Here is a 10825-nt window from a genome sequence, read left to right as displayed (position 1 = left end):
ACTCTATTTATGATAGATATATTATTCTGGAAGGTCTGGCACAGAAGTTCCACACACCCAAATATACATGAAATATTCTGAGAATCAGCCTGGATTCTTGATTCCAGGAATATGGGCACTAGGAGCAGGACCTCACATAGCAGCTGGAGGGATATCCCTGGGGAAGACACCTGATCAGAGCTGGGAGAGAGGCCTCAGGCCATTTGGGCGAATGAGGTATCAGCAAAATGGTCCTTTCCAGCATGGAACCAGATTGCTGATATGAGGAACAAAGGATTCTTTTAAATCAGGATAGTTCATTGGAATCCACAGGTGTTAAGAATGTCGTGATTGGGTCTCAGAGATCTTTGGACCTATAGATAGCAATATAAAAAGCAGCTTTTCTGGAGAAAGGGTTTACTACTTGCGTGATATTCTCAAAGGAGTTCCTAGTCCCCCAATAAGTAAAACCAAGTATAATACTTTAACTAGATGATATTCTTCATGCATTAAAACAGGAAGTGATTGGCATAGAGTCAGACTCAATGGGATATTTAGAAATTTCACACTACGCATAGTGAGCTCATAAGATATTACAGGCAGTAAACAAGCAGGGGGAATTTAAAAACTACCAAAAGGCACTCAGAATCCTTCAAGAGGGACAATTACTTGACCTAATTGCTGAAACAGGGCCTCTGCGACTCTCAAAGCATTTGCAACTTCCCATTTCATTGAAGACATTGCTTTAAACGTAATTACATTTAATGAAATAAAGGCCATGTGAGTGATGACAGAGCATAATTAATAAGATGTCGGCATTGAAAACTAGCTTTTAAAAGTTCAGAGGTGCAGCTCATCACCAGCTGCCTTTCCTATTCTACTGGCCAGCATCACTCTGAGCCTACTGACTCTTATTTGCTTATTTTGCAAATAGGTTACTATTTCTTTAATAGATTAAAGAAAGTGAAACAAATGAAGAAATTGCCCCCAAAGAAGCACATGAAAATGAGGAAAGAGAAATTCCAAACAGGGAAAGAGACAGATGGACCAATTCAAAAAGAGCAGCGTTCTGAAATCATTTAATGTAAAAATAAGGATTCCTATGTCCTTCATTAGAGCTTTAGTACATAATTACAGAATTCTACTGTAAACATTTCAAAAAGTTGCCTCTTCTTAAACATAATGGTGTTGGCTATTCAAACAGTTGGCTGTTTGAACATTTTGTGTGTCCTGTACATCTCTTTAACCTCTCCAAGTATGACTGCCTGCCTTCTTCATGGTTAATTTCAAATATATAAAGTGATACTATGTGGAAGGGGATAGAGATGTTCTTAGTTTGCTTAATGAAGAGCTAGGATGAAAGTTATCAGAAAGCAGATTTTAGTTGAATATAAGAACATAGTTTTTACTAATTAGTGTAACTTTATGGAGAACAAGCTGCTTTTTGAAGTCATGAGCTTATAATTTGTAAAGGTGTTCAAATAAGGCAAGACAACCCGTCGGGGATGTTATAAAAATGATTTATACATTGAAATGAAATATAAAGTAGGAAAACAAATCCACATTCTGTGATCAAAGAACTTGATTCGAACAAGTACAAGAGAATTTCCATACTAAGCCTTCGTAAAATTCCACATTGAATTTTAATACTCGTGTACTCTTCATGGTGGTGATGCCTGTCTGCTGAGAAAGGGAAGCAGGAGGCAGGAGGAATGGTTCTGAAGACCATTCATAGGCTCTTAAACTCATATTGAAGAGTTCAATGGTAAGGAGGCTTCTATTTCTGTACATCTTTCAGGTGAGTTTTCAGGGTTCAGTGGAGATGGGATGTAATATGTTAAAGCCTTGCTCAAACTCTCATAGATGTAAGTGTGCTGAGAACTGTTTATATCATGGATTCTATCTAGCTGATGAGAAAAACAAAATGAATACAAAAAAAATGAAAATGAATACAAAAAAAAAAAAGAGAAAATTACTTGTGGTTTAGAACTTACTAGGAACTTTAAAAGGGAATAATGGAGAACCACAAAACACCTCCACCACAGTTAGAATGGAAGGGCACAGCTCAGGAGAAGTGGAGCTGGCCCTCCTGGGAGGAATCTGTCTCTGCATGCCTCAGAATTGGCAAAATGGGAGCACAAAAGAATAGGTGTTCCAACAGCACATGAAAGGAAGGTTCTATGCTGGTGAATATTGAGGACCCTGTAGCAGAAGGTACAGTAACTTTTCAGGAAATCCACTTGTCCTGTTCCTAAACCACCCCATCCTAGCAACTCATACAAAATGCAATCTCTTGTTTTACAAACTCAGTATTCCTAGACTCTCTCTCTCCTTCTACTAATAGAATGATATCTAATGCATCTGCCAGGCTGCAGTGCTTGCCATTCTTGGAATATGCCATGCACACTTGAGCATCAGGAACTATATACAGTCTTCCCTCTGTCTGGAACACCCCTCCATTCCACTACTACCATCACAGGCAAAAATACAGTAAAGATTGTGCATTGCCAAGGTCAGTTTCCTTTCCAGTATGACAACTTTTCACCCTGTATTTTAATTGTAAATTAATCTGTGCTCACACCCATTCACAGATTTATTTATTGCTGTATCCACAGTGTCTGAAATGATGTCCAGCATGCAGTAATGGCCAAGTAAATGATGTTGACTAAATAAAGAAGGCAAAAAAAAAAGTTGCTTCTTGAATGAAGTATGACATTTTCTTCCTACTGACTCCCAGTTCTATTTCTCTATCTAGACATCATCATCCAAACCATACTTGAGGCAAATAAGCACTTGGTGGACATCAGCATCCAATCCATACTTGAGAAAGAAAGTCATTTTCCATATGGTGTCCTGAAGAGCTCTAGCTCAAACTCAGCATCAGAAGTATGGACTTCTACCTTTTCCTTCAGGCAATGATGGCAATTGATTGTCAGGAGAAATGAGGCAATGAAGATTTACAAGTACAAGATTTACTAAATATGCTCATCTTAACTGGAATTAGCAGAAGAAGCCACAAATTGGAACATCTCCAGAAGTTTTCAAACACACTTGGACTTACATATCTCTGCAAGAAAAAAGAGATAGAGAAAAAAGAACTTCCCCTTCCACTGTTTTCTGCTTTCACTCCATTTTCCCCAAATTCGATTTGTGCAGTTACCTCCTTGTATATCCAGATGTATTATTAGGGTTCGCCAGAGAAACAGAACCCATAGAACATGTGTAGATATATAGAAAGAAAGTTATTAGGGGGAATTTGCTCATGCAATTATGGATACTGAGAAGTCCCATAATCTGTCGTATACAAACTAGAGGTCCTGGAAAGCCAGTGGTGTGTTCCAATTCAAGCCCGAATGTCTGCTTGCATAAGTCCCAGTCTGAGTCCAAAGGCCTGAGAACCAGGAGTGCTGATGTCCCAGAACAGAAGAAAAAGGATGTCCCAGCTCAAGTAAAGACAGCAAATTTTTCTTTTCTTTAGTAGGTTTTAGGTGTTGATTTTCTGTTTTATTTTAACTCTTACCTTTAAAGGAATTCACCAAAGAATGTTTATAGCAAACTTGGAATGTGTAACCTCAGCTCTGGGAGAGGATTTTTTTCTGAGCGATTATTACCTAAAGTGTGTTATGGCTTTAGGGTCATGGCACGCTTGCGTATGTCTGTTACTATGTCACTGTGGTCCGATGCCGAGTGCCCTTAGGGGACTTGAATCTTTCCAATAAACCATGTTTGAGATAGTATGAGTCAATGTGCAGTGTAGCCACACTTGAGAGGATGAATGTATGTGCACTGTCACTTTGCTTTGGGTGGAAGTACATTATTGTTGACTTATTTTCTCTTCTTGTTCCCACAGCCCCTTTTTCATATGTTGCTCAATTTCCCTTTCCCTTCTTGGTGCTTACCCATCTCAGAACCGTTAGCCAAACCCTTGCCAGTGACAGTGTTTTGGTTCTCAGTTCTCACTGTTCCTGTGGAGCCTTTGAATATAAACACACATAGCTGAGGCCGGGTGCGGTGGCTCTCGCCTGTAATCCCAGCACTTTGGAAGGCTGAGGTGGGCGGTCAGGGATTCGAGACCAATCTGGACAACATAGTGAAACCCTGTCTCTACTAAAAATGCAAAAATTAACTGGGCGTGGTGGCGGGTACCTGTAATCCCAGCTACTCGGGAGGCTGAGGCAGGAGAATCACGTGAACCCGGGATGCAGAGGTTGCAGATCACCCTAGACCAAGCCACAGTGCAAGACTCCATCTCAAAAAAAAAAAAAAAAAAAAAAAAAGGGACATAGCTATGGAGTGGGGTTTAGCTTGAAAAGGTGACCTTGCAATTTCATGTCAACTTCTGGCTCCTCAAACAGTAGGTCGGCAGTAAGGCAGGGTCCCCTTTCTCACTGAGAAGATTGTGAATATTTCCATATGGATTTTCTATTACTAATGTTACTCTGATTCTTTGTTTTAAAATAAAAATTCTGAATGTACATGAAAAAAAAAAAAAAAAAGACAGCAAATTTACCCTTCCTCTGCCATTTTATCCTATTCAGAGCCTCAACTTGTTGGATGACATCCACCCACATTGCTGAAAGAAAACTTCTTTACTCAGAACACAAGTTCAAATGCTAATTTCTTCTGGAAACACTTTCACGGACATACAAAAAATAGTTTTTTACCAGCAATCTGGGCATTTTTTAGCCCAGTCTTGCTGACAAATAAAAGGTCATATTGGAAGAATGCAGACTGTATTAATGTGTTCTCACACTGCTAATAAAGACATAGCCAAGACTGGGTGGTTTCTAAAGGAAAGAGGCTTAATGAAATCACAGTTCCACCTTGCTGGGGAGGCCTCACAATCATAGTGGAAGACAAAGGAAGAGCAAAGGTACATCTGACATGGTGGCAGGCAAGAGAGAGCATGTGCAGGGGAACTTCCGTTTATAAAACCATCAGATCACGTGAGACTTATTCACTATCACAAGAACATCATAGGAATGACCTGCCCTCATAGTTCAGTTACCTCCCACTGAGTCTCTCTCGTGACACATGGGAATTATGGAAGCTATGATTCAAGATTTGGGTGGGGACATAGCCAAACCATATCAAGGACTGAGCATCATAGACTTGTTGTTTCATTTTGCATCTGCATGTCTTTCCTTCCTGGTTGATTTCCTTCCAAAATTTTCTAAAATTACAACTTTTCTATAATTAAAATTTTGCATATATCCAGGTGTTACTTTGTGTTCTATAATATAGACGCCCACGGATGTTGAACTGTTCATCTAATTTACTCCTCCCCATGTATTTTGTTCTTTTCTTGTGTGTACAAAACAAATTTGTTGTCAAGATTTTTCTGAAATATTATAAAAATTTGAACTTTCTAATACATTTTTGTCAATTTTACTTATATTCATTTTACCCTCAAAGGTTTGCAAATCCTAGTGCATAATAAAATTGTCATTAGACCAAGCAAAAAGAAACTGAACCATTGTGGGTGTGTATGTGTATGAATGTGCATGCCCTATAGTTACTACAAATTTGTTAGTGGTCTTTTCTATGTTAGAGATGATCTTTCCTGATTGTTTAGTTTTGATTCTAAACTGTTGTTTCTTTTATAATTATATATGTAATATAATTATAGGTTTTTTTGATGAAAGTATTTTAAAAAGCAACTTTACTTTGAAAAAGCAAAAGCCGAAAGTGGTATGTTAGACTTTTTGTATGTTTGTTGTTTAATTTGTATTGATTAAGAAATCCCATATGGAAAAGCCCTGAGTAATACCTGAGTAATACTACTACTATTTCATGCCAAGAACTACAGAACAATTCAATCATGAAGCTAAGGAACTGTTGATGATCTAATAGTGCTATGATGCCATTAACAGAGAAGGGAACTGAGGCACGGAGAGATGGAGTTTTATGCTCAGAGCTAGATGGTAATAAAAGAGAAGCAGAGCAAGGACTAAAGCCAGGTTTCCTGGGTCAGTCATTCTCCTCCACTGCCCTACATCACCTTTTATTCTGCCTTGTTTATTTGCGTTTAGAATGGCATTTTCAAAAAATCTGAGAGAGTTCATGATCAATATTTCTAGGGTGAGAAAAATCACAAATATCTGGTAAAAAGGCACCTCTTTCTTTGGAGCTGAATGCATAACTGAGGATTTCACACTTCAGCATTATTCAATCTCAATCTTCAATGAACTTAATAAAATCTCATTTTGATCAGAATAGGTCCCCATACTATTATATGACTTCCCAGCCGTAATTGGATTCCTTGGACACCACAGGAGTTCTACTTGTAAATGCAAAGCAATTTGAAAATTAGTTACTCATGTGGTCCATGTTGAAAGCCTTAGAAAAGTTTTAAAATAAGGAGTCATTTCATTTCTGGGTGATTTTCAGAGGCTAACATAATGCCATCACTCTTTCCTCCCATAATTTTCAGAAGGCCTGAGCAATCTACATGATTTTCAATCATTCCCCTTCTAAAGATTTCAAGAATAACATATTAGAGACAAATGTAGTAGAACTGCCACAGAACCTAAAACAGCAAATTGGATTTCCAAATTAAAATTGAGATGGCACACATCTATAAATCATAATACTGTCATGGTATTCTCTCTGCATAAAGTTTGCCCATACTTAAGCATTTTCTTCATGTCATGGTCAATTGAAAGATTTTTGAAAATCAAATCTTTATATTTGAATTTAATCTTATCAGCCACGCAGTCTGGTGTGGAGTAAAGACAACAGGCCTGGAAATCCCATCCCTTGAGTTCTAATTCTATTTTGCATTACCTACTTGTGTAATGAGTGACTCATTCTTCTGTACCTCTACATCTTCATGTCTTGGAAGTGAAGATCCAAATTCTGGCATAATCTACAAGGTTCTATGTTGATCAAATGATGTTAGATGTGGAAACCTGCTTTATAAATTCAAACTCCACCTAAATGCAAGGTCATAGATTTATAGTAATAAACAAGTAAATGTATCTAGTACACACTAGATTCCAGGTGCCCTGATAAATGCTCCATGCATTCTAATTCTTTGGCTCCTCATGACAACTCAGAAGAATAGGAGCCATTGTTATTCCAAGTTTACAAATAAGGAAGCTGAGAATAGAGAGACAAAGTAGCTTGCTCCAAATCACACAGCTGGTAAATAGCAAACAGAACCCAGAGCCTATCAGCTTAGCTGTGATACCATATGGCTTCCAAGGCTGACATCAGTGATCAGAAGGAAACAAGGATGCCGAAACAGAAAGAGTGTATATGCAGCTATGGGTTGAATTGTGTCCCCCTACAAAAAAAAATATGTTGAAGTTTTAACTACAATTACCTCAGAATGTGACCTTATTTCAAAATGATGTCATTACAAGTGTAATTAGTTAAGACAAGGTCATACGAGAGTAGCATGGGCCCCTAATCCAATATAATTAGTGTTCTTATAAAAAGGGGAAATTTGGAGAAAAACACATACATGGAAAGAATGATGTGTAAACATAAGAGTTATGGTGGCATAAGCCAAGGAACTACCAGAATGTAAGAGAAAGGCCTGGGATAGAGTCTTCCTTTGAAACTTCAGAGTGAACGTGGCCCTGAAGACACCTTGCTCTCAGACTTCTAATCTCCAGAATAAATTCCTGTCATATGGGTCACTCAGTTTGTGTCTTGTGTTTTTTGTTTTGTTTTGTTTTGTTATGGCAGCCCTAGGAAATGAATGCATAGGTACATATGACTTGTGAAAATCAGCTCTCTGATTTATTTATTTATCCTTTGAAAACCTACAGAGAGGGGTACCCTTGTAGGGTATGCATGAGTCTGATTGCAGATCAGGCCAAGGTGAGTGGAGAGGAGGCCACTGACTTCCAGTGATAGTGACCATGGACCTTTCTTGGATCATTTGTGAAAGCAGAACCTAATATCATCCATAGAAATGATAACGAGAACACATGAAATCAGTTCAGAGACTAAAGGAAACGTAGTCTTCCCTTGACATCGGTGACACAAATATTTGGTTTTCCTTCTGCCTCTGAGGCCATTCTTTCTCGGTGACCTCTGCAACCACCTTAGCCTAACTCATCTATATAATGTTGGGGCTTCTCAGGCTTAGTCCCAGATTGGGTAAATTCCTACTTTATGAACCTTCCCAGTTATCTTGTTCCCTCCTATGACTTACATGACCCTCTATGATGCTGCTTTGGCACAATACAGTGGTTAAAAATCCTCATTGCACTATTGCCTAGCTATGGAATCTTGGGAGTTAATGTCTTTAGTACACTGTTCCTCAGTTTTCTCACTTATGAAATAGAGATAAAAATAGCATGTTCTTTCAAGTTTGTTGGGAGAATGTATATGAAGTATTACATGTGTAATAAACTGCATATACAAAAGAGCAGTCATGAACTCAGAGAGTTTCATATCTGATAGTGAATACAGACAAATATACTATGAATAATTTGTATGCAAATATGGGTTGAGACATAGGGAAAAATAAAGCAAGAGGAAGAGAGTGTCACATGCAGAAATTTCAACTAGGGTGCAACCCATGTGGGGAAATCCATTGGCACTCAAAACATATTACATGAGCAAAAAGTAGCTAGAGAGGAGCCAGAGAGAGGCCTTCTAAGCCATGGGGTCTGGTACCCAGGTAGCTTTAAAATGCAACAAAATTGATTGCTTTGCACCTATTAAACATCAATTGTTTGTTTCTAGCCTGATTGTCTACACCATAGTAAAGCTGGATACATATTACTAATAAACTGCTTACTATTCTTCTGAGACAAACTCAGAGAATATGAGGCTGCTGCTCATTGGAGCAGTCTTGTTTTCAGGGAATGGGAGAGATAGGAAAATTTTCAGATTATTTCCACCTGTCTGCTACTGGCCAACTTTCATCCCAGAGGAATTAATACTTTTGCACTTCCAGATTATTACCTGCCCCCTTCAGCAGATTCTGAGGAAGCCCAAAGGCTCACCCTCTGGGTGAAGCTGATTCAAGTCATGCTATGGAACTAGAGAGCAGGGGGCAGTAGCCACAGGTGGGCCAGGTCAGCCTGCGAGATGAGGCGGATGCTGCAGTGTCTATTTGAAACCCACAGAGTATAAGAGCTGAGAGCATGTGCGGATCCTGTGCCCAAAGAAGTGCATGATGTGGAACAAGTGGCAAGGGCCCTGGAGACAAGTGAGGCCAGAAGATCTGTGTCTGAACGTAAATAAAAGCTGCCAGACACACCTAATCTTAGTTGCTGGGAAGCTCTTAAATGAAGTTAATGGCCCAGTAATTCCATGAGTTAATTGAAATGTCTTCATTCAACATTTAAGAGACCTGAGTGGAAGTCAGATGGTGTAAGTGGTAAAACAGGATCCTAATAGGGTCCAGTGACTCCAAACCTAGAAGCATTTCCATTTTATTACATTATCATAGTTCAGCAGGCCAAGATGTAAACTATGTATGTGGATCCCAGACTTTTTACTCATAAATGTTCTCCTACTAATAAAAGTCCAAAATAATTTAGCTCAACAAAGTAACTGATCAGTGTATCAAGCAGATATTTTGTTTCTCAAATCCTTGACTTCTTGATGTACACACATCTCCCAATTATATAAGCAAACACTGATGTGGGTGCTATTGTAAAGGGATTTTGAAGACACATTTAAGGTCTCAAATTGGTTGACCTGAAGATACGGAGATTATCTGGGTGAATCTGACCTAATGACAGAAGCCCTTTAAATCTGGGTCTAGAGGTCAGAGACAAAATCAGAGATTTAGACCTATTGACCCTAGCTTGAAGACGGAAAATGGAGGGAACCACATGCAGAGGAATGTGGGTGGCCTCTGGTTGCTGAAAGTAGCCCCCAGCTAACATCCAGCTGGAAAGTGGTGACCTCAAGTCCTATAAGCTCAAGGAGCTGAATTTTGCCATCAAACAAAAGAAGCTTAGAAGCAGACTTTTCCCCAATGCATCCAAATGGGAACTCAGCCTTTTGATACCTTGATTTCAGGTTCGTGAAGATGACCTAGTCATTCCATGATGGACTTCTGAACCACAGAACTGTAAACTAATAATTGGGTAATATTTTGATCCACTGCATTTGTGGTAATCTGTGCAACAATCACCACAAATGCAGTGGATTAAAACACTACCCAATTATTAGTTTATTAATAGAAAATTAATACTACCAAACAAATTCTTTTTGTCTTCCTTCCTCTTTTTTTTTCTTCATTCCAAAAATATTACTCTATAATTACTGGGTGCAAGACATTATGCAAAGAGGAAAAGAATGTATAGGACATAACTTCTACCCTCAACTGTCTTTCATTTAGAATATAAGTTTAGGACATAGCTGTAAGTAACCACCATAAATGATATGGAGTGTTATGGATAGTGCAGATAAAAATACTAGGAGGGGCCGGGCGCGGTGGCTCAAGCCTGTAATCCCAGCACTTTGGGAGGCCGAGACGGGTGGATCACGAGGTCAGGAGATTGAGACCATCCTGGCTAACACGGTGAAACCCCGTCTCTACTAAAAATACAAAAACTAGCCGGGCGAGGTGGCGGGCGCCTGTAGTCCCAGCTACTCGGGAGGCTGAGGCAGAAGAATGGCGTGAACCTGGGAGGCGGAGCTTGCAGTGAGCTGAGATCTGGCCACTGCACTGCAGTCCGGGCGACAGAGCGAGACTCCGCCTCAAAAAAAAAAAAAAAAAAAAAAAAAAAAAAAAAAAAAAAAAAAATACTAGGAGGACATTAAAAAATATGGCATTGATCTGATCATGAAAGAATGCAAACATGAGTAAGGTTGAGTTTGGGGACATTATTCCAGGGAGGGGGCAACGCAAGTCATGACAGAAAGGAAT

The sequence above is a fragment of the Rhinopithecus roxellana genome, chromosome 9 (genome assembly GCF_007565055.1).
Source record: "Rhinopithecus roxellana isolate Shanxi Qingling chromosome 9, ASM756505v1, whole genome shotgun sequence".
NCBI classification, from domain to species: domain Eukaryota; kingdom Metazoa; phylum Chordata; class Mammalia; order Primates; family Cercopithecidae; genus Rhinopithecus; species Rhinopithecus roxellana.
The sequence above is the reverse complement of the archived record's forward strand: the minus strand, read 5'-3'. Positions refer to the sequence as shown.